We start from the raw sequence: 20,118 nt of genomic DNA on the forward strand, positions 1-20,118 counted from the left end.
ATTGTCTTAGAAAATCTGTCAAAGCTCCAAGATCTGGGAGAAGATTTTGGACTATGCACAAATTCTGAAACTTGTAGAAACTTCAGAAGGGATCTTTCCCTTGATGCTGCCTCTCGCATCCATTCTAGAATGAGGAAGAGGTTATCATGTTCTCCAGCCTACTCTCCTTGCCTCCATGTTCAAAATGCTCAAGGCTTTTATGAGCAGACTTAGCGTCCTCATAGTTGAGCTCAGGAATCTACACACTTGGGAGCCATGCACTGTTTTCTGAGTATCATTTTCTTTTTGTCTCTGTTGTGCCAAGAACTTAAGACTCATACTATCTTTCCCTAAATTCCATGAGTATAATTTTGTTTTAACTGTGAGGGGGAAAAATGAATTGGCCATTTTAAATAGTTCAAACACAGTGATTAACATGCATTTTTCTGAGTTTTCTGAGAATGAAAATAAAAATATTTTAAGTAAAAGAAAAAAATTTCAGAATGTCTAAGGGGGAATGCACAAATAAATAACCCTTCCTGTCTTATGCAGCACTTATTAACATAGACGTCTACAGCCTTCGATGTATCAGTACATAAGTATCCTGAAAGTTTATGCAAATTTTGGATATATATATTTAACGTTTTATGTAGACAGGGCCTATGGCTTTTATGAAATTTTAAATGGATAAAAACCTTCACAAAAGTTTTAAGGGAGTTAAATTAACAAGAAGTTCAAAAATCTTTATTTTATTCTATTTTTCAACCGTTTAATGCCAAAAAATTTTTGCCAAGTTCAAGCACTTTGCCTCTGAAGATAGAAACAGAGGTTGAAGATTCAGCGTATGTGGACAGCAGCACAATCTGTTTCTCTCCCTGCTTTATAAAGGAGCCCCTAGTTAATGAAGTACCATCTTCTTCTAGGAGCTATCTCTATACCTACAGACCTATTTATAGTTCCATTGCCAGATAGACATATAATAATATCTGGTATTTATTGAGCTCCCTATGTACGTACCCGGCCCTGTTTGAATCATTTTGTCTCATTTAGTCTTCATAATAATCCCATTAGATTACTACTGTTATTATTCACATTTTATACACGAGACTTAAAAAATTGAGTCCTTGTACAAGGTTATGCAATGAAAAGATGGTACACCATGAATCTAAATCCAGAGAGTCTGACTCCAGAGTCAGCACTCTAAACCATTCTGTATTCTGCTCCAGAAGAAATTTTACAACAATGTCATTGAGGAAGCTAAAAATCAAGACAGTATCTGGGGTATTTTTTTTTAATCCAATATTTTTGAGCTGAGTAGGAGCTTGGACACCATCTCGTCATCCATCTTTACATGAGCAAAGATTAGAGAGATTTCACAGTAGTACTGGAGGAGGAGTAATAGATTGAACAATAATAAAAAAAGTAAATGGAGACAATGTAAATTACTTAAGTAAAATAAAGGAATAAGTACAAGAATATTTATTTTTTTAACTGTTTAAACTTATTTAGTGATATTTAGAGAGAGGGGAAGGAAGAAAAAAAGAAAGAGAGAAACATCAATCTTGTTTCTGTGTGTGCCCTGACCAGGAATTGAACCCGTAACCTCTGCACATCAGGACAGTGCTCGAACCAACCAAGTTACCCAGCCAGGGCTAAAGACATTTATTAAATTTAAGTTCTTATTCTTTTAAGTACTACTTTTTAAAATCTATCCAGCAGAACATGTGTGTGAGAATGTAAAATGGTACACCCACTCTGGAAAACAATTTGGCAGTTCCTCAAAATGTTAAACACAGATACGACCCAGCAATTCCACTTTTAAGTATAAACTCAAGATAACTGAAAACACATGTTCACATAAAAACTTATACACTAATGTTTGTGGCAGCATTATTCATAATGCCAACAAGTAGAAACAAAACTCAAATGTTCATCAATTAATGAATAAACAAGATGTGGTGTGTCTATTAAAAAGTGGAATATTATTCAGCAGTAAAAAGCCATGAAACATTAGTACATGTTACAATATGGATGAAGTTCAAAAACAGAATGTTGAGTGAAATAAGGCAGTCACATATTGACCACATATCATATGAGCCCAGTTATCCAAAATATCCAAAGAGGTAAATCTATAGAGACAAGAAAAGTAGTGGTTGCCAGGAGCTAGGGACAAGGGAGAGTGAAATGAGGAATGAGGAGTGATGGCCAATGGATGGAAGGATTATTCTGAGGAGAGGGTGATAAAAATATTGTAACATTAGATTATGTGCAACTCTATAAATATACTAAAAATTATTTAATTGTAAATTTTAAACAGGTGAACTTTATGGCATGTAAATTATGTTCCAAAATGACTGATAAAAACTGTTTACAAAAGAGCATGTGCTTCCTATCTTTTCTTTTACCACAAGGAGTGGGCAGAAATGGTAACCGCATTGGTTTCATGCCTGTCTTTCAGCAATACTTGCTCTCTCTTCATCTAAAAGCATTACTCACTGCCAGCAGAGGGAGCTCAAACGACAGCTTTACCCTCTCTTTGCACCCAGGCATGTATTCTGTGAGGACAGGAGGAAAATATATATATATATATATATATATATATATATATATATATATATATATATATATATCTCTTCAGAAAAGAATATTTTTAGAAAATATTTTCTCTCTAGAGAAAATAAAGGATAGTTGAATTTTAGCCTTACTTATTCTACCAAAAGGGTTGAAAAGTTGATATGAGTAGCCGTCTCTTTAAAACCAACCTACATTGACCACTTACATATCTCAGCTTCTCAGTTTTGTGACAATGCCATACCTTCTGAGCCTGTTTCATGGCAGGCTCCAGAATGTGTGTCCATCCCAGTTCTCTACCAACAACAATCCTAGCTATATCCTCAAAAGAGATCAACAACTATCAAAAGCATAACCAAGCCAATAGTAATGTCGCTTTCTCCCTCTCTGGGGTTATGTAGAGCCAGTCTTAACAGGGAGGAAAAAAAGATCAACTCTCTGACATGTTTCCCAGAGAAAACATGTCTAATTTTAAAAAATGTATACGTGCTTCCTAAAAGTGCAGGCCCCTGTTGCCCCAGCTGTTAGAGTTACAATGGTGCATCAAATGAGAGTAATCAATTTTACACAGATGAAGAAAGATATAATATTTCAAGCCGAGCTTTGGAATTAACTGAATTTATATGCATGTTGTAGTGGAAAGAGCATGGAATGTAATTTCAGAGGATGCAGGGTCAATCCTTACTCCACCACTTACAAGTTCTGTGACGTTGGGCAATTTAGTCAACTTCTCCAAATCTCCAGTTCCCCATATGTAAAATGTAAATGACAATAATATCCACTTCACAGAGAAGTTGTAAACATCAAGTGAGCATGGTCCATGTTCAGGGGCTTCTCCTATGGTTATTTTAAGAATGTACTTCCAAAAATGGAATCAAGTTCCTCAAAATAAACTTCTGTGAAAAAGATAGAAATCATTCTAGAAAATTACATTCTCTTTAATTACACTTTAACATGATTGACCATGTTAATCTATTAAATAAATTGAAATATTTTGGGTAATTGTCTACATCAAAAAAAATCAAATAATTATTAAAACAACTAGTTATAAAGTTTCAACATTGTAGAAGTGCCAAATATTGGTAAAATAAAGACACGTGACATAAATGGAATGAACAAAATGAGATCAAGAAATTTAGGAGACTATTAATTTCCAAAGCAAAGGCTATTCCTTGGAAACAAAATCATTGTTCAATTTAAGAGTATTACAAAAATACTTCCAACACCTCAGCTTTATCACTTGCCTGTTATATGATTTTAGAAAAGCCCCCTAAACTTTGTAAACTTGCATTTCCTTACTTATAAAATGAAGATAACTGACCCTGCATCCTCTGAAATTACATTCCATGCTCTTTCCATTACAACATGCATATAAATTCAGTTAATTCATAGGTTTATTTTGAAAGGTAAATTTGGCATGTAAACCGCCTTTGCACAGTGTTGGCACAAGCAAGGATTCAACACATGTCAGTTGCTTTTTGTCTCAATATCTAAAAGTATGTCTTAAGACTTTGCATAGAGAATATTTTTGAGTATTTATCTGAGATATTTTCCAATAGATTAGATTATGTCTATGTTTATTTCAAACAGATTAATTGAATTCACTTTGAGTATACTCTGTTCCCATCACTTCATCATAATCGTTCTCGTTAAGATTAGTAATGACCTGCGTGACGCTAGACTCAATAGACAGTTCTCCCTCTACATCTTAAGTGTATCAGAAGCATGCTTTACTGTTGATCACTATCCTTTGAAACGTTTTCTTCCCACAGCTGCCAGAACACCACTCTCCTGATGTTCTTCCCGCCTCGCTGGCCACTCCTTCCTGATCTTTGCTACAAATGTTCTCCAGCCCTGTCCTGTCCCGCAGCAGCCAAGACTTTTAAAAACATGCAATACCTGCCTATTTAGTCAGAGGCCTCTTTTCTCTCAGATTGTCACATAAAAATAATGACAACAGCCAACATACCAATAGCCGTCCAGTGTGTGAGAATCAAAATTATACCTAATTTTTTGGTCAGATTGGCAATAAATATAACATATTTTTGGTGTGTTTCAGAATTTTAGTAATTAGCTTATGTGTCCCATGAGATGAAATGGTTGAAGATCACTGGTCTACAGTTGACCTTTAATAGGGCAGTCTTCTGAGTACTTCAGGCTCAGTCCTTGAGTCGCTTCTCTTCTCTGAACTAACTCTCTTAATGATTTCAAAAATTCTTACGGTTTTTAATACCTCCTATATTCTAACAGTTATCAAATTTAAATTTTCAGCCTGGAGTTTTCTTCTGAGCACCAGACATATACATTCAACTGCATCTTCAGTGTTTCCATTCAGACACATCCTATGCTCTCAGAATTAATATGTTCAGCTCCAACCTTCTCTTTCCTCCCAAACCTTTTCTTCCCACAATCTTCCCTTCTCAGTTACTGGCAGTTTCAATCCGTACAGCTGCTCAGGTCAAAAACTTTGACTTCTTCCTTGATAGCTCTCTCCTTCTCACAAACCAGATCATGGAACCCATCAGCAAATTCTGTCAGCTTTCTTTTCAGAGCATATCCAGAATCCATCCCCTGATCCAGCCACTGGTTGTCCCTTCCACTACTGCCCTGGCCAAGCCATCGCCCGGATTACAATAGCCTTGTCCTCTCACTTAAACCTCTTCACAATCTCTCTCTTCCCCACCTAGCAGAGTCATCTTTTAAATGAAAATTAGACCGAGTTGCTCCTCTGCTCAAACCCTCCAGTGGCGCCCCATCTCACTCAGAGTAAAATCTGAATTCTTTACAATGACCATCTTGAGGTCCTCCTTCCCTCCTCAGGGCACTCGAGCTGCTGTGGCAGCCTAGCTGTCCCTCCAACATGGTGGGCGGGCTCCTGCCCACTCAGGGCCTTTGCGTTTGCTGTTTCTTCTGCCTGGAAAGCTCCTCCCTGCAGATGCCTGTGTGACCACCCTCCTGCTCCCTGCAGGTCTTCCCTCCTGTGTCACCTCTCAGTGAACCCTCCCCGGGACATTCTAATCAGAATTGCATTCAGCCTCCCTGCCCTCACACTCTTTACTCCCCTCTCTGCTTCATCTGAGCTAATTACCACATGACATTCTACATGTTTCCATTATCTGTTTGCTAATTGTCTGCTTCTCTAGAATGTAAATTCTCTCTGGAAGGTAGAGGGAAAGAATTCATGTGATCTGTTTACCTGCTGAGTCTCCAGGACCAAGACCAGCATCTTGCCCTAGCAGGCACTCAATAACCATTTGTTGAGTAAGTGAAAAGGATAAAGGGGTAGTTTTCCTATGCCAAGAATACATGTTAATCAACCTCCTAAATATAATTAAAACCTTAAGGCTTTTGGCACATAAGTAGATCAATTTTAAAATTTAAAAACGTGCTTGTGAAACAAAATCTATTATAGCTCACATGATAGTTGGTCCCTTAGAATCCAATACTCTGTGTGTATATATATGTATATATGCATATATTTATAATAAATTTATCTATACATACATATACATAAATAAATAGATATAACACACTCGGCAAACACATTCTTTTTATTTCTTAGTGTCTCACTAAGTTTAGTTTATACATCAAACTAAAATTTAAACCACAGCAATATACTGCCCTTTTTCTTTCAAGGATTTTCATTCTTGCTTCTTTGGAGGGATATGTGTAATATGCATTATGCAAAGCAGTACTTTTTTGGAATTATAGTTAATATAGATTATAATTTAAATTAAAAAGTCAAGAAACAGCTCCCATTATTTCATAAGTTTTCAACAGAATGAAAACTATCCATTTCTTCATCCTTGAACCTTCAGCCTAGGTGAGATAGCCAATGGTGAAATAAATTATAAAACATGTGAAATGTCATCAAAATTTTTATTACCTATATAATTTTGGGAAGAAGAGTTTAGTTTGGGGCTATTGTTTTTACTATCCTCTAGTACTGCAAGAAATTTGCTTCTTACAAAAAGTTATCCTACAGCTCTGGTCAATAAGGTGGCAGAAGAACTACATTCTAGCCAGAGATATTAACTAAATATATTATCAGAAAAAATGTTTTCTTTTTCTATTCTATATTTGCCGCCTAATGAACCCCTCTTTCTGATACTATTCTGCCATGGACTTTTTTGACATTTATGGTTTCTTTTGTCTTACCCACATCATGTAACATAAACAAAAATTTTACATTTTAAATGTGTTTTAGTGAAAAAAGGTTGCCCATCTCAACAGTTTCTAAGGAAAAAAATTAATTTTAGAAATTATATATATTTTTCATTTACACCTCAGAATAAACTAACTTGTTTATTTTTCTTTGCAAAATGCTCACTTCTTTCAAATTTTTCTCCATTTCCAAAGTCTGTGATATTCACTCTTTCTTTCTACAATATGTAACTAAATACACCTTTTCCTCTGAGAAAGTCTTGCCAGGATTTTGCAACGTGTTCTGTCCTGAGTTATGAGCACAGGTTCTCAGTGTGAAGGTTGAAAAGCATTTGGAAATGAAATAAAAAGCAAGTTGTCAAATGTTTTCAATTCAATGGGAAAATACAATGTCTTCTGATATTTCATACATAGACAAACCCTCAGTACAAACCAATACTGGAAATCAATGTTCATGTCGATTAACAATTTGACTGTCCACAGTGACTTGGCACTGGAATGATCACTCAAGAAATTTGTTTTAACACTGATTTGATCTTACTCTTAAAAGAGTTCAACTAATAAGTATCTAAAAGAAGCTCCCATACTTTATATATCCACCTAACCCCAAGGTGGAGATTGCACACATACCATTTTTAACACTCAAATCAACCTTAAACGGAGATGTTAAAACCTAATTTATTAATGCAATTTTAGTTGCTCTATTTACTTTCTCTGCTTGCCATTAGAATAAACCTGCAATCAACAAACTATATATTTGTGTGTGTCTGTTTTTAATCAGTGTCTGTCACTAGACCAGAAGCTCCAGGAGATCAGGGACCATTTTCATTTTACTCACCATTATTTCCTCAGCGCCAAACACAGTGCCAAGCCCATGGTAAGTTCTCAATAAATATTTATTCAACAAACAAATAAATGTCCCTTTTATAGCATTCTCTGTGCCTAGCACAGCTTCAATCTATAATAGTGGTCAATAAATTTATATTAAATTGCATTAAGAAGATAGTCTTGATGGAAGTGGTTTTGAAATTACAAATTTATTTGTTAAACCACTGAAATAATTGTAAGACATCTGTAACTATTCTGTCAGGCATGTGCTTAATTTGACACAATTTTGTTAAACCCATTACAGTTTCAGTTTCCTTTTTTGTTTACACTCTAAATCTGTAAACATATGTCTTTTCAGCAAAATCTGTATGAGTCATTACAGATGACGTGTTCTAGAATTGTATACCAGTGTCACTCCAATATATTTAATAATAATAAACAAACAAAATTTTTAAAGCTTGTGAGTCAGACTTCTTTCCCTCAAATGAATTATTCCTCCAGCTTTTGCAGATCATTAGAGGGAATGCTTATGTCAAATTTCCATTGATTAGTGATTAGTCTTGGTGCTCAATAAATGTGAAATACTTTTCTACAATCTCTTCCTCCACAATTTTATCAATTTCCACGCTTACATCTACCACTTCTCAATATCAATATCGACTATGACCACCTCATCAACCAAATTCCTAAACAGAAGGACACTTATCCCTGCCCTCTCTCAGTAGCACATGCCTGTGAACCGAGCTGAGTCCTGACCCACTCACACTCAACACATTCAAATCCGGACTCTTCTTCCCCAAATCTGCTCGTATTTAGCATCACCTTTCTCCCAACCAGTCAGATTAGGAACTCCGGGGTAGTCCAGCTCAGTGGTCCCCAACCCCCAGGCCACGGACCGGTACCGGTCGGTGGGCCATTTGGTACCGGTCCACAGAGAAAGAATAAATAACTTACATTATTTCCATTTTATTTATATTTAAGTCTGAACGATGTTTTATTTTTTTTTTAATGACCAGATTCCTTCTGTTACATCCATCCATCTAAGACTCACTCTTGACGCTTGTCTCGGTCACGTGATACATTTATCCGTCCCACACTAAAGGCCGGTCCGTGAAAATATCTTCTGACATTAAACTGGTTCATGGCCCAAAAAAGGTTGGGGACTACTGGTCTAGCTAGTGCGTCCCGCACATCATAGTGCACTGAATCAGACCTTTCTGCCACCTTTTCCCTTCAATCGGTCCCCACCCTGCTCCAGAATAGGCTTCCTAAGACTTTGCTTCTTTCCTACTCATCCATCTTTAATTCTTCTTCTAACCTTCCATTTTATAGCTTTATCCTTTCACCAGAACTTCCTAAAGGCCCAAAAGTCAACCAAATTGAATTAATAATAATTTCCCAAATAGGTTTCCAGTTTTTCTGCCATTATCCTTTTCCTCAAAGTGTCCCCTGCTCCAATGTCAAATTACTACCCATCCTTTAAGACCCATCTCAGATACAACCTGCTCCTTAAAACCTTCCATGATTCCACCAAGATGTATTCCCTCCTGCCTGCAAACTCCTACAGCCTTTTGCATTTCTCCTAAAGAATTTACCAGCCCTGACCAGTTGGCTCAGTGATAGAGCATCCACCCAGCATGTGGAAGTCCCAGGTTCAATTCCCAGTCAGGTCACACAGGAAAAGCGACCATCTGTTTCTACCTCCCTCTCCTTCCCCCTTCTCTTTTTTTCTCTCTTCCTTTCTACAGCCATGACTTGATTGTTTGAGTGCCTCGGCCCAGGCACTGAGGGTGGCTCAGTGGAGCCTCCACCTCAGGTGCTAAAAATAGCTTGGTTGTGAGCATAGCCCCACATGGGCAGAGCATCGGTCCTAGACAGGGGTTACCAGATGGATCCCGGTCAGGGTGCATGTGGGAGTCTATCTCTATCTCCCCTCCTCTCACTTAAAGAAATAAAATTTAAAATTAAATTAAAGAAAAAAGGAATTTCCCATATGCTATGCTACACTTTAGTATGGTTACTTATTTAAACTTTAAACCTTCCTTGCCTACTTGAGAGGTCACATAGTGTATAAGACATAGTCAAATTTGCTACATATTTAAGGAAGTTTTTCAAGTTTTCTAAGCCTTAATTTCATCATTGGTAGGATGGGGGAAATAAACTATCAGGAAGACATTAAAACTGGTGTTTACAAAGATGTTTAATGATGAGGAATATTATTTCTCATTATGAATGAAAAGTTATCACAATTAGAAAAATACAAGGCACACTAAAAAGACTGGAAAAAAATTTTAACAGTTCTTATCTTCAAGTGGTGTGCATGATTTTTGTTGTGTTCTATTATTCTTTTTTATTTTCCAATGTTTCTACACCTGATTCATAAAACAAAACTTTCTAGAATCCTTCAAAAACTAAATTGTAAACTGATGACACAAAAAGTATTGAGAAAAAGCAGTTTATAATAGGAAATTTTTTTAATTACTAGGGTAATATACAAAGCTCACTACCATCAACAACAACAACAAAAATGTAGGAAGAGACATTTATGCCTTTAAAATGCATCAGATTTCAGCCATAATGGAAAGGATCAAGGAGAATAAGGAACTTCAGAAATTATTTCCCTCAAAATATTTGCTATCATAATTGATTACAACACTGGCACAGGTTCTGAGTTTGGGTTTTTGAGAGCACTGCATCCTGGTCTAACATCGGGAGAGAACAACACAAACAAAAAAGCCATTGCGTCGAGCCTGAGATCAAGAATTTATGTCTGGCTCAAATCAGAGAATCCGCATCAAGAAAGACTTGAAGCTATAAAGGTATATGTTATAGTCAGCACCCTTCATGATTTTGGATACCTCTCAATTACAAACTCAACATATCCAATGTTAAATTTACTATCTTCTTTTCAAAACCTGCTGCTTTTTCAGGGCTTAAAAGCGTGGCTTTGAAGTCCAGTAGACCACATATTCAACATCAGCTCTGCCAGTAATTGGAAAAGTGGACTTTGGAAATGTCATTTAATTGCTCTGAGCTTTATTTTCCTATTTGTAAAGAGAAAAAAAAACCCTACAGGTTGTTGATAGGAATAAATAGTTTTTAAATGTGTTTAAGTCGCTTAAAACAGCACCTGGCACAAATAAGGACTTAAAAATGCTAACAATTTTTTGTAGTTAAATAATCACCATCTACCTATTATCCCATGCCAGAAGCAACAGAGACATTATAGCCATTCTGTCCCCAGGAGCTACCACAGTCGCTAACTTCTGCCAATTCTGCCCCTGGAAATAACTTAGGAATCTAACACTTCCTTCATGTCTACTGCTACTTACGATTGTAGTTTTTCTCACCTCTTGCTCAAATCTGTATACTCAAATTAGTGATGACTTCTGACTCCTGTTCTTACCAGTCATCTCTGACTTCTCTAACAGGGCCCCATGCTGACACTAAAGATCTCTTTCCCAAGAATAAAATATGATAATGTCATTCCCCTGCATTAAGATGTTCTGGGGCCTGACCTGTGGTGGCGCAGTGGATAAAGCGTTGACCTAGAAATGCTGAGGTCGCCGGTTCGAAACCCTGGGCTTGCCTGGTCAAGGCACATATGGGAGTTGATGCTTCCAGCTCCTCCGCCCTTCTCTCTCTCTGTTTCTCCTCTCTCTCTCTCTGTCTCTCCCTCTCCTCTCTAAAATGAATAAATAAAAATAAAAATAAACTGCCTGACCAGGCGGTGGCGCAGTGGATAGAGCGTCGGACTGGGATGCGGAAGTACCCAGGTTCGAGACTCCCAGGTCGCGCGCGGGCTCATCTGGCTTGAGCAAAGAGCTCGCCAGCTTGGACCCAAGGTCGCTGGCTCCAGCAAGGGGTTACTCGGTCTGCTGAAGGCCCACGGTCAAGGCACATGTGAGAAAGCAATCAATGAACAACTAAGAAGTCGCAATGCGCAACGAGAAACTGATGATTGATGCTTCTCATCTCTCTCTGTTCCTGTCTGTCTGTCCCTGTCTATCTCTGCCTCTGTAAAAAATAAATAAATAAATAAATAAATAAATAAATAAAAATAAACTAAGTAAGCCCTGGCCAGTTGGCTCAGTGGTAGAGCGTCGGCCTGGCGTGCAGAAGTCCCGGGTTGGATTCCCGGCCAGGGCACACAGGAGAAGCGCCCATCTGCTTCTCCACCCCTCCCCCTCTCCTTCCTCTCTGTCTCTCTCTTCCCCTCCCGCAGCGAGGCTCCATTGGAGCAAAGATGGCCCGGGCGCTGGGGATGGCTCCTTGGCCTCTGCCCCAGGCGACAGAGCTATGCCCCGGAGGGGCAGAGCATCGCCCCCTGGTGGGCAGAGCGTCGCCCCTGGTGGGCGTGCCAGGCAGATCCCGGTCGGGCGCATGTGGGAGTCTGACTGTCTCTCCCCGTTTCCAGCTTCAGAAAAATACAAAAAAAAATAAAAATAAAAAAAGATGTTCTGGCCCCCTGTAGTACCCAGGATCAAGCAAGCCCAAGCTTAATAACATAGCATACAACACCATATACAATCCCTCTGCCTTAGTGATCTCTCTCCAGCTTCACCCTACGCCAGTCTCCCAAGACTCACACATGTTCACCCTAATCTAGAACCATGTTAATGATTGCCTTAAAACTGCGTTTTGTCCACATATACACCATGGTATACTATTCAGCTAGGAGAAATGATGACATCGGATCACTTACAGCGGAATGGTGGAGTCTTGGTAGCATTGTGCGGGGTGAAATAAGCGAATCAGAAAAAAACAGGAACTGCAGGATTCCATACATTGGTGGGACATAAAAGCAAGACTAAGAGGCATGGACAGGAGTGGGGTGGTTACAGGGGGTGGGGGGAGGGAAGGAGGGAGAGGGGGAGGGGGAGGGGTACAGAGAGAACTGGATGGAGGGTGGCGGAGGAAGATCTCTCTTCGGGTGATGGGTATGCAACAGAACTAAATGACAAGATAACCTGGAAATGTTTTCTTTGAATGTATGTACCCTGATTTATTGATGTCACCCCATTAAAATAAAAATTTATTTATAATAAAAAAAAAAAAAACTGCGTTTTGTCCCCATCTAACTCCTAGGAATGTCCTTCCACTCTCTTTCACTTAACAAACTCCTGCTGAGTCTTCAAGAACTCGCTCTGCTCCAAAAAACATCCCCTCTCCTAGGAAGCCTTTCTCTGAGGCAGTCAGTTGTGCCCTCCTTTTACCCTCACAGCACTGTCTCCACCCCTGTGTCCTCATTATCTGTTTTTCCCTCTGCCTCTTCTCACCTCCACAGTGAATCACTTGAAAGTAGGTGCCATATTATAACCTAACCCATACATGTAGCTTAGCAAGTAATGTCGCACAGAGTAACCTTTGTGTAGAGTTTATAACTTTGTCTTGATTAACCTGTAACCCCACTTAGATCACTCTAAAATTTATATGGTTTGTTTAATACTATCTTGCAATTTGCTGAAACTATCACAGAAACACCAAGACCTAGTCAGATGTTTATCTATATCCACACGATCCCCGATGTTGATTGTTATAACTATTTTTCAGGCCCATGCACAGGATGTTTCTCAGGACCAGAAGGTGAGCCTGCTGGGGCTGCCTGACAGCTGAGACCTTCGGAGATGGGCTGGAGCATCCTAAAGGAGCCTCCAGTGACTTCCTCATGAACCTTCTCCATCATACCCTCCTTATAATATAAACCTCCACCCAGAGATTTTCTGTCAGTTTTGAACATGCGATAAATGTATAACCATGTTTTCTGATGGCCTCTGATGAGCTGGAATATCCCCAGGTATATGTACAGTATCTGTTTATGCATGGTCTCCCCTGATATACTAGATGTTTTGCTCAGGGACACATTATTCTGGGAACAATCCTTGGTGTGTCCTTGCTTGCTGGCTTACAATACAGGTCCTTTTCATGAACTTATCTCATAGTTGTCTTTGGTTAACAACTACTGAGCATCAGGCTGGTCTACTCTGGTAATAATTCATATTTATCACCATGTTCCCAGTGCTCTGCTTCTATTGCATGTGCAATGGATGCCTTTGAATACATATATTTTAATTAAAACTGGAAACTGAGGCCTGCTCAATGTGACTCAGACTGTCACGCTAGCAAACGTTCCCAACCAAAGTGACCTCAGAATTTTACAACACATTCCACTTTCATGCAAAACCACAGTAAATGTTCAAAGTGCCCATGTCATTAGCAAACGAAAAAAAAGGGGGAAATGTTGCCTGTTCCAGTTTTCCTATCTCTAGAGAGTTGAATAGACTTTTTAAGAAAAAAAAAAAAAAAAACTCTTTAAAGAAGAATAGAAAGTCCTGTTATTGCTATCAAAAAAAAAATGGTTAATGCAAGAATCCTGGAACATATTAGCTCTCCTTTAACAGTTTTATAAACTTGGTACAAGTATCTCACCTTGCAAATAAAGAAACTGGGTCTCAAAGATGAAGTTGCTCAAGTCCTACAGCTTGTAAATGACGGAGCAGAGAGTTGAACCCTGGTCTGTGAGAACCCAGCACTGCACTGTACTGCTATGCCATGTTGCCTTTCTCATAGGTGACCAGCCATCCTCACACCATTCCACCAATTCCCAGAAATCCAGATGGGACATTAGGGGAAATATGGCAGTGGGAAAACAGAGAGAATGTGAGAAAGAAAAGAAAGAAGAAGAGTGGAGCCTGATCTGTGGTGGTGCAGTGGATAAAGCAGGGGTCCCCAAACTTTGTACACAGGGGGCCAGTTCATTGTACCCTCAGACCATTGGAGGGCCAGACTATAAAAAAAAACTATGAACAAATCCCTATGCACACTGCACATATCTTATTTTAAAGTAAAAAAACAAAACGGGAAAAAATACAATATTTAAAATAAAGAACAAGTAAATTTAAAGCAACAAACTGACCAGTATTTCAATGGGAAATATGGGCCTGCTTTTGGCTGAGATGGTCAATGTGCTCCTCTCACTGACCACCAATGAAAGAGGTGCCCCTTCTGGAAGTGCGGAGGGATCAGATAAATGGCCTCAGGGGGGCGCATGCAGCCCACAGGGCTGTAGTTTGGGGACCCCTGGGGTAAAGCATCAACCTGGAATGCTGAGGTTGCCGGTTCAAAACCCTGCCCTTGTCTGGTCAAGGCACATATGGGAGTTGATCCTTCCTGCTCCTCCCCCCCCCCTTTCTCTCTCTTTCTCTCTCTCCTCTCTAAAATGAATAAATTAAAAAATAATTTAAAAAAAAGAAGAAAAGTGAAGGTTTGTAAGAAGATGAAATTGTCATTTAGAAAATGTATTTAGAATGTATTTTTTGAAACTGCAATGAGATTTCTTACTGCAAAGTAGCAATGTATGCAAAAGAAAAAAACTCTATGAAACTTCAAATCAAAATGTTAGTCCTTGTTAAAGAAAAATTAAAACAAACAGGCTCATTTTATTAATCCACAAACCTAACAACACTCAACAAAAGGTTTCTGTAAATTTTAATTGCGGCAATCTGGACAATGTTTTATTATGACTCATTGACTTGAACCACAATGTTTGTGCAATATATTTTGCCCTGCTTTATGAGATTGTAATTGCAGTGAAATGCTACTATGCATACTCAAGTAAAATACACTAGAGTTATCAAAATAAAGCATTTTGGGAAATAGCATGCTCTCTATTTATTTTACTTTATAAATTCTGTATATCCAATACCTCTGGTTTTTCTTTTCTGAGAAATGTTTTTAATTGTTATTTATTATCTAGTGTTTGAGAGAGCTATCTCCTAACACATAGAATATTTTCTATTGGCATTTCACAACATGTGGCCAGAGTAAGAGTCAGGAAGCTCTGCCTTGTCCTCCCGAAGGGGAACGTGTCCGGTGACGGCCGTACACTCACCTGAGCCGACCACTTCTTTTCTCCTCTCTCTGGGTTTTGCTCTTGATGGTACTTTCACCCCTTCCTCACCCAATGAGTTTTAACACTTCTTTTATTTTGATTTTTTGGTATTTTTTTTTCTGCTGAATGTTGTTTATGAGATAAATATTCCAAGGTTTGTTGATGTTTATAGGTCATAATCCTTTTGCCAAAAACATTAGGGTCACAGATGTTGCAGAATGTAGACTTTTGGAGAATTTTAAAAGTACATATTGAGAATGCTATCCCGTCTACTATATAAAACCCCAGTGGAGTCAGGGGATTCACCCTACAATCAAATACATCAACATTTCTGCAGCAAATTGAGTGAATAGTAAAATATGAAATGAAAGATTAAATAAAATCCTATCTGTTTAGTTCTGATTGTATCACCAAATTTGTTTCAAGAAACCTTTTCCTTCTAGAACTCTTAAGATGTCTGAATTGCAGATGAGGGATTGTGGATCTGTACAAATTCTAGAGACAGGCCTGGGGGAAGCAGCTCTGCAAGCAGGAGCCTGGTAGCCGCTCACCATTTTGGAGCAAGGCTCCTACTCTAAGCCCTGACATTTAAATATGAGCGTGTAGATGTGGTAGATGGTTAAAAATTCTAAAAGTGTATTTCTAAAGGCAGCAGATAAAGATCCATCATGTTGGACATATGGAAGAGTTTGGATACTAAGGCAATATATGGCAGAATTAAATAAAGCATGTGAATAAGCAGAAAGATCATTTAATTTCAAGTATTATAATGTTTTTCTCATTAATTTTATATCTAGTTTGAAAAGAAAGCCTACCCATGGTTTACATGTAAGTTTGATTGAACACATGTTCTCAGGAAGCAAGCTTCATGCCAGTAGAACCATGTTCATTATCATACATGAAATAAGACAAGGGGATCAAAATGAGCTAAAGAACTGATAATATCATAAACCATTATCTTTTCTTTTAGCCTGTTTTGGACATATGTATATATTTAAAGGTTTCTTTTATGTTGGATAATATCAAAGACAGATCCAATTGTTTTTATATAATAGGTTATTTCAAAGTAATGAATTAGTTGAACTATGGTTTCTTGCAAAATAAATAATTCTGAAAGAAAATAGATCTTTATTTTTAAATCCTCCTTTCTTCTCAATTAATTAGACTTTGTTGGTGAAAGGAAGTTAAGAAATTCAGTATAAGTCTGATTATATCATGAATGTAAAATGAGCAGGGCAAATAATGGGCTCTATACTCTTTTAAACAAGTTAAATAAGTCTATAATAGCCCACCAGTTGTGTAAACACTATTTCACTATACTTGTAAAAAAAATATTGACTTACCTGTTAACTAAAATTATCCTGGCATGCTTCAACTAAGCTTATTAGTAATTCTTGTGGTGTACATGAATGTTTTTAGATTTGGACTTTTATCAAAGATTAAAGAATTAGGAAATCATCTATTTAGCAAGCCCAGAAAGTAGACATGTATCAGACTGCCCTTTACCAGAATCAATTTTAGGAACTTGTAAACTAAGAGTCTAAGAAGTAAAAAGTGATTTAAATCCTGGCATGAGATATTCCATTACACAACAGCTCATTAACACTGAGATACCTTCCAAAATCATAAATAAGAATATCTCAACACTAAATGAATCTACTTTAGCTTATTAACCTTACTATCACATGTAAGGGGTTCTTTTCCTCTGACATCTCAGTCTATATTGTTGTGAGTTGCTGAGAGAAACTAGAAATATATATAATTAGGGAGGGAAGGATTCAATCTATGCATACTTGTCCCTACTCACATTTTTAAAAGTCATCATTCTTTCTCCAACTGGTTCTACTGCAATCCAAAAATATAATCATTTCTTTACAAAAATAAATGTGAATTTCTCAATATAATGATAGTAAACCCAAGATCCTATCCAGTTAAGTCTGTGCCAGAATTCCCAAGAGAATTGGAAAGGATACAGAGCTTAAAGTCAGAAGACTTAGGTTATAATATTGGTTTCATTAGAAAAACCACTTGCATTTTTATTCTTAAACTTGGGGTAAGAATAATACCTACCTCTTAAGATTGTTATGAAGACCCACTGAGAGCATGTGAATGTGTAAATTGCTGAACCAACGTTGATGGTCATGATCACACAATTTGAGAAATTGATCTTTTAAATTAAATGGCATTTGCCACAAAACAAAGAGTTCACTACTCAGTGACCTCACTAGAACTGGTGTGTGTGTGTGTGTGTGTGTGTGCGCGCGCGCGTGCTCGCGCGCACGCACGGAAAAAATCAGCTTCGCTGGGTTTTCATCTTTATCAGCTAAGGTAAAGTAATTAACATACATGTACTCAGGCAATGAAGTCAACATTACTCATAAATGTTCATGCTTTCTGCGCTCGAAGGTGTTCACTGAGCATTCTTGACTGCAAGTGATCACAACTAAATCTTTCAGATGTTTAAAAGATGACCTTAGGATTTTGCTTCTTTCATTCTAACGCTACTGTTCAGCATCTGGTGAGCTTTCTCTACAAGACAAAATGGCAGGCACCCTGCGCTCCAAATTTCCTTGTTTTTAGAATTCAGGGAACCAGAGAAGAAGGCCTTCTCACTCCAGAGTCCATGACAATCCCTCAAATAGATTCAGATTGTTCTACTTGGATCATATCTATACCTACTCAGGGCTAGGGAGGCAGGTCCAAAAAAGTAATAGCCCTACCAGAACCACCTAAGATTTGGGAAGTATACTGCTCACAAAAACTAGGGGATATTTCAAAATGAATATGAAGTGATAAAAAAAAGAAGCATTTAACTTTTTTTGTATTAAACAAGAACATCATAAAAGCAAAGAAAGTTGTTCAATTATGCAAATGAGATGCAAAACCAACTTTTATTTCATTGGTGAAAATGCGCTGTACAAAAGGCTGAAAGTACTGGAGTATCTGCACATACCCTGACCTCCTAATTTTTGTGAGTAGTGTAGTTACCCAAAGTAAAAGTGTACAGTGCTCTTACCAAACAGAGAAGTGTTAAGCATGTAAAAAAAATAAAAAGCAATAGATGTTCGTTTCATCTGGCTTCCCCCATTTAATTGAATCAGAAATCCCTCTGCTCTATATGAATTTATTAACAAGCTTCAGTTCCTGAAGAGAAAGGCATCAACACAGATTGAAAATCTACTCTGCAATATATATATTTAGAACCATGCAGGTGAATAACATCCCCCTTTTAGAGGGAATGAGACTTAGATAGGCTCATTCTGTGCCTCTAAGCAAACAGTCTGAAACTGGCAAAACCTAGATTCAAAACTAGTTTTGCCTGATTCATTTCACAACCAAAGTGCTACGCTCTTTTTTTGGCAACCCTGGAGTCAAAGAAACGGTGGCCAAAAGTCCTTAGATGGTAGACACAATCATATTTGGATGACTGTGTTGATTAATCGGCCAATAAATATTTGTTAATTCCCCACTAGCATGAGCTCATAATGTGAGGCCTGCAGTGAAAGACAACTGGCCTAGTCCTTGCCTCCAAAATCAGCAAGAAAGTTGGCAAAACGATACACATAGGCAATCAGGAACACTTTAGTGCTAAACTATGTGGCGTTTATAACATACCCTTCAGTGAGATTCATTCTATAAGTGTGGCAGGAATGGCTGGGAGAAGCAAAAATGATGTAAGAACAAGCAAAGGAATAGTAGCGGAAGTGGGCTGCACAGAGACAGCATAGGATCAGGCTAGCATCGGGCAGTACACTGATATCCAGAAACCAGGGTTAACTCAAAGTTTTCAGCAGCGACTGTCAAATTTTCCCAAATCTCTGGGCCAGAGTTCTTTTATTTGCAAAATGAGGAGAATGGAATCTATAAATCTTAGCTACTCTTTCCCTCCATCTAATCCAGAGAATCACAAATTTACTAATTATGGGATTTGTCCAAGAAAAGAGCATGCTCAGAATACTAAGTTAGATCTAAGAATCTACATTTTTTTAAGTTCCACATGTGATCAACCAGGTTGCAGGATCACTTCTTTTATATGAATTTGGGTAAATATACCTCACACAAAGTGGGGGGAGGGTCTTCCCAACTGTAAAATTCACAAGTTCATATGAGAATGTGATTAGAACAAGCATATTGGAAGAAGATTAAGAGAGACCTTGAAAGCTAAAAGGGCTCTCTGCTTTTGTAAAGCAAGGAGGCATTGTGCCCTGGAGTGGAAATTGTGCATTTTTGGGAGTTGATGTGACAGGCTGGAGCCATCACCTCTTTCTCTCTGGCTTGGAGACCCTGGATTATTCCTCACGGAAGCCTTCTCTCCAAGAAAGTCTTGAGTTCTTCTTCTCCTTTCTCCTGCAGTTTTCTGTAGGACACTGAAGTGTGTAAGAACACGCATTGCAGTGGCCCTCCGCAATGATTCTCGCAGCCAGTAATTCTCACCTGGGTGGAACTGCACTTCCTTAGAGAACCCTGGGAAACTGAGGATGAAAAGGCCTCCAACAAAAGCAAACAGCCATCTGTTCGTCTTTCCTGCATCGTTTTACTAAAGGGGACTTGCAAAGGATCCTAAACCGCTGAGAATACAATCACTTGGACTACTCACTGATGAGTTAGGAAGGTAGCCGCACTGGAGTGCTTGCTGCTCATAAGCTGCATTTATGTAGCCGTTACCCCAGCACTTTGATGTTAGG

The sequence above is a fragment of the Saccopteryx bilineata genome, chromosome 2 (genome assembly GCF_036850765.1).
Source record: "Saccopteryx bilineata isolate mSacBil1 chromosome 2, mSacBil1_pri_phased_curated, whole genome shotgun sequence".
Classification (NCBI taxonomy): Eukaryota; Metazoa; Chordata; class Mammalia; order Chiroptera; family Emballonuridae; genus Saccopteryx; species Saccopteryx bilineata.